The sequence below is a fragment of the Adiantum capillus-veneris genome, chromosome 7 (genome assembly GCF_014529385.1).
Source record: "Adiantum capillus-veneris isolate H3 chromosome 7, ASM1452938v2, whole genome shotgun sequence".
NCBI lineage: Eukaryota > Viridiplantae > Streptophyta > Polypodiopsida > Polypodiales > Pteridaceae > Adiantum > Adiantum capillus-veneris.
Genome location: NC_140937.1, coordinates 93144119 through 93150118, shown reverse-complemented (window position 1 = coordinate 93150118; position 6000 = coordinate 93144119).

The following is a 6000-nucleotide window of genomic DNA, read 5'->3' as shown; positions in this document are numbered from 1 at the left end:
GATCAAAAAGATAGCTAAATCTATAATGTTTACCAAAATATGTTGGCCAACACTCTTTGTGGATGTTGATGTATATGTGAAGAGGTGTGACAAATGCCAAAAAACAAAAATTTCACTTAAGAATGATGAAATGCCTATTAGACCAATGATGGGATCACACACATTTTCCAAGTGGGGCTTAGACTTTGTAGGTCTCATAGCACTTCAACTTATAGGATTCACGTAGAACACATTATAGTAGCCACAAATTACATAACCAAGTGGGTTGAGGCAAAAGCTACACAAAAGAATATGTGAGACCACAACACACTTCTTGTATGAAAATGTTTTTACACGGTATGGTTTACCTATTGAAAGTGTTCGTGATAGAGGGACTCATTTTGTTAACGAAGTCATCGAGTAATTACTTGATGAGTTCATGGCTATACATAAAAAGTCAGCTCCTTATCACCCACACGCTAATGGTCAAGCAAAAAGTACCAACAAAGTTCTTGTACGATCTTAACCAAGATTGTGAACGACAATAGATCAGATTGGGATCAAAAGTTGTGTCCTACAATTTGGGCCCATAGAGTTGCATTCAAAAATGTATTAGGGCCAACACCGTATAACATGGTGTTTGGGTTCAGTGATATTTTACCCACAGAGTTTTTGATTCCAACCTTGCGAGTAGCAAAAAAACTTGATTGGATTGGACATGAATGGTTTAACCATTTGGATGACCTAGAAAAGTTGGATGAGACTAGGCTAAGAGCAACAGTAGCAATATATGCTCAGAAGAAACACATGAAAGAGTTTTATGACAAGCATGTGAAATCCAAAGACTTTGCACCAAGAGATTATGTGCTTGTTTATACTCTTAAACAAAAGACAAAGAAACTGAGAAAGCGACGTATATGGGTCATAAAACTTGCTACATTGGATGGACGAAAAATGCCCAATTGGATTAATGGAAAAAGATTAAAAGAATATCACTTGCCATTGACTCAAGAGATGCTTGAAAGGGCACATGCAGCTAGAAACACAAAGGACAAGCATGACAAAGTTGTTCAACGAGCACAACAAGAAGCCAAAGAATGAGCGGCAAAGAGTAAACAGATGTTGAAGGATTTCAAGAAGCTAAAAGCTATTCAAATTTACCAGCTAACAAGAGTGGAGAAGGACAAAGAAAGTTTAGATAGTTACATTTATATAGAGCTAGGCACCAATAGGTTACCTATTCATGTGCTAGTCAATTTTCATGCGCATATGAATACAATTAGTGGGGATCTGCTACCAAAGTTGGTCCTACAACCATTGAAAATAACGTTCATAGGATACAATGGGAGTGTTGGTATTGCCCCCGACTATGTGGAGGTCATGCTATACATCAAAGAATTACCATGTCCCCATAAATTCTTTGTACTACCTCCATAATTCCCAAGTAATCAGTTTATATTGGGTACACCATGGCAACACAAATACAAGGCGTATATACCTTGGGCGGAAAACCAATTGTATTTTGCACTAGAACATCGATCTTGACAGATCACATTTCCTATCATGGAAGATACCATATATCTCTTCCAGGATGAAAACAAAAGAACCAAAGAGTTAGCCAATAACTTCAATGCATTAGAAGCACAATGAAAAATTGCAACGGTCATGCCAGAAGCGACACCTATAGAATCTATTGACAACCTTAACTATGCATCAATAGTTGATCCACTCCCTTCAATACAAGTCTTTGAGACAAAGCCACCTGTTACAATTTTTGTGTCAACAAGTGTAGACTCAGGAGCATCAAAACAGGTCAATCAAATCAATTATCCCAAGAAAATTTGGGTACCAAAAGAACACAGACCAAGGTCAAACCCGCACAGTCCCAAGCCCTTTCTAAACAATAGATTTGGATACCTAAGGATACACCAAGAATGCAAACTTCATTTGGGTGCCAAAAGCCCAACTACAAAGTTTATCTCAACCAAGCTGAAGTCAACCATGGTGTCCACCCACAGCTACAAAAGAAAAATGGATACCTAAGGATACACTGAGAATTGATGCAAACTTCATTTGGGTGCAAAAGCCCAACTACAAAGTTTATCTCAACAAAGCCAAAGTCAATTACAATGTTCATCCACATCTACAAAAGAAAGATGGATAGCAAAGCGTGATCCACCACCCGTCATCCATACTACAAAGCTCTCGAAACCAGAAGTAGTCACATACAAATAATCGTTCAAAAATTGAAATATCGACTGTGGATTCCAAAACAAAAAATCCAAACTCATCCCTTTGAGCCAAAAATCCCAAAAAAGTACTTCAAAGACATCACCACAATGGCAAATTTCAAAACCTAACACATTGGTATGACGCCCTAAACTTTAGACACAAATTCAAGAAAAGGAACCAATTCATCCTTCAACACTTCAATAGCGCGCTACAGAATTACAACAATTGTTATATGGTAAATGCTCATTAATAAAGGAATATGTCAACCTCATCTCCGGAAGCCCTTAAGCACTTTGCTTAAGACCCACCTCTTGCACAACATTAATTTTTCCATGCATTGACAGTGTATGTGTCCATAGGACCACATTACAAGGCCTTGCTCTAGGCACTGCTTTGACGCCCATGCACAACACAACCCTAATGGCTCACTGTCATTCAAGAGAACTTCAACTAGGAGGGGGGGAGGCATTCTAAATGCGGACCTATTGATCAAATGAGAAAAGGCCATTGCTTTATCGATTTTTGTGCTATAATTTGTTGTTAATTTTTCTTTTGTCAAAGTTTTTGTTTTTATGTCCTGAGAAGATGGCGTATATCAAGAGTAAGGGACAAACGCTATATAAATATGTACATAATAATGCTTTCTACAAAACAAAAAAAAAAAGGTGGAGCAATCCATTAAAAAATAACAAATAAGGATTTTTCTTTTGAAATCAACAAAGAATACCAAAAAAAGGTTAAAAAAATTTACAAGAAAAGCAAAATACAAGCACAAAGAGTCTATGAAGTTCCTATAAGCACAAAGAGTCTATGAAGTGATAGGAACTTCCAAAAATTGATTTCGAGACTGTGTGGTCAAGATTCAATAATGGTCACTTAAGTTACGAATCTATATTTTTAAACTAAAAAGACTAGGTTTGGCAAAACTGATGGAATTTGGCCATACAATGTTCGTTTTCAGAGTTTTTTGATCCAAAGGTCATTGCACATATAAGGTAGGACTAACCATGAAGTATTGCCAAAAGGCGAACCGACAGCTTGGGGTATGTATAGACTAACCTCCCCTTAGAAACCTCATTTCTACTTTGTGTGTGTGTGTGTGTGTGTGTGTGTGTGTGTGTGTGTGTGTGTGTGTGTGTGTGTGTGTGTGTGTGTGAGAGAGAGAGAGAGAGAGAGAGAGAGAGATCTAGTTTGCGGATCTACGTTTGCACCCTTCATTCTCCACACACACTTTGAGTCTTGACACCATCCATGAGAGCTATGCTCCCTACCCATTGCACTATTATTTTATCAAGTTGCATATGTCAAAAACATCACGTAGAAAACATGGTGGGGCCTCGACTTGCAAAATGCCAACCAAGTCATAACTCCTACCATTATTGACCAAATCCTACCAGACTTCATAGATAGGATATCATTAAGTCTACTAGCCAACCCCTAGGCTTCAAAATCACATTGACCCCGTGAAAAAACCCTACTATAAAAAAACACGTTTTTTCCCTAAGTCAGATGACCACTAGACTACTTTACCAGTTGTTCACAGGCATGAAGACTACCAACTTTTGTGAAGGGTTATCAGTAATAACATGGTAGGTGACGGACTAACAACAAGAGAGATTCATGGCCAAAGAAAGTGTCAAAGCATGCAAATGACATCAGAATGGAGTGATACTTCATGTATTGCTTCCATTGCTCAACCACCACATGTCCCTTGTGCTGCATTGTGTCAAGACATATCGTATGGTCCAGTTTAGACATTGGAGGATCGTTCAGAGGGTGAAATTTCCCAAAACCATGATATTGCACCCAGCTATTGAGGTGACACCTCAAATGGGTCTCAAGGAAGCATATGGTCATGCTAGGATGTTTACATAATTGACAAAATTGCTAGGTAGGAAAAAAAACATGATTTTCTCTCCCCCTTGGTTATCTAGCAGCACACTAAGTTTTGATGGTAACCATGTTGTCCATCACATGAGAATCACTGTCCAAGAAGATTCACATGCATTGGGTTTCTATTTTTTCCATACTTTGAATTTTCATCCTACAGAGAGTCTAAAATTAGCATAAATCTTGCATGAAGTGCCACATTCAAGGTACAGGTGGTTCAACATCCTTGTTGCATCATGAGTCATGGGAAACATGCCCACAACCCATGAAGTCCATCAGAGCTAAAATTCCCCAGCTATGGAAAAAAACATGTTTTTTGCTTACAGACTCTAATCACAAGCCAAACTAGGTTTTCAACTTTATAGCCATTTTGGCAAGAGCCTATAACCACCTTTGTGAGGTCAAAATCATTTTTGTACCAAAGCCTATTCTTATAGTATACATCAAGCCCATGAAGTCAAAATCTAGAAAACCTTACTCTCCATCTCCATCATAACTGGGGAAAGGGGGGGGGGGGAGACGCGTTTTTTTCTTCATCTTGCATGAAAGGAAATGTTTTTAAATTTTTGTGGATTTTACTTGGTTTTTATAGACATTCTTAGTAAGATTGGGAAGCGGCAAGTCCAACAGATGCATGGAGGCATGAAAATGGCAAATTTAGCTCTAACAATTCACTAAAATGTGATAAATTTTACAAGAGCTATGAAGTATGACACCAAGGGAAACCCTAGGAAGTGGAGCCGCAAGAAAAAGGTGGAGTAATTACCAGAGTTCACCATTGTCAAGGACTCCCTTAGAGAGTCATCAACATACATCGAAAGAGAAAGATTAAAGCTAGAAGCCAATGCAGTTAATGAAGCACACCACAAAAACAACATGGTGATGCTGCTCATGATACCAAGGGAAGCTTACAACCTCACCAAAAGACTGCCAATAGAAGAAGCTCTTGAGAAGACCGACTTGCTAAACTACTTTCAGTTACCGCCATGTGGTATGGACATTTAGAGAGCTCATGAGTTATATACTAGCATTAAAGAAGATGGAAGGGCTGAGATTACTACATTGGACAATGACAAATTTCAAGTATCAATCACTACAAGGATAATAGCTGAGACATAAGGCCCAACCATATGGTGTCTACAATGTATACCTGGGCCTACTAGCAAACACAACCAATGATGATTAATCATGCCCAATATATCCTAGATCTCCTACCAAGAAGAAGAAGCATGCAAATTTAACATGTCTTGGAGCTCCAAAATACTTATAAGAATTATTTATCAGACTAATGGAGCTGCCCATAAATTGCCTGAAGCACCTACCCAAAACACCTGAACCAAATACCAGGATGAGGGAAGTGACAAAGAGAACACAAAATCTGGATCTACTTAGACTACAACTCGCACAAGATCAAAAAGGAAATTGCAACAAGCATCTGAGTCGATTGAAGAAGAACCAATAGAGAAGAAAGGCAAGAACCCAATGATAACCAAAAGATTGGCTAAGGAAGAAAAAGCTCAAAAACAAGCTAGAGTTGAAAGACTAGCTAAAGAGTTAAAAAGAAAAAGGTGGATGAGGGCAATTTTGTAGAGAAATGGGTTCCCAAGAAAGTGTAGACAAAAAATCCATGGTCCCACCCATAACGATGGAAGAACTAGAAGAATTTTATGCTCAAATGGAGAAATAAAAGGAGGAAAGAGACACCAAGGAGGTCGAAACCACCAAAGCCATAGAAAGGAGACCAGAGTCCGATAGCACTTCAAAGAGTTCACACTCCTAGACAAGTGAACGTCCTTTTAGTGACAGAGAGTAGCAAGTTGCTTAGGAAGAGGTATCTCAACCAAAGGCTTCACAAGCACGGGAAGGCCCCAAAGATCCAAACATTTCCCTAGGCCTCAA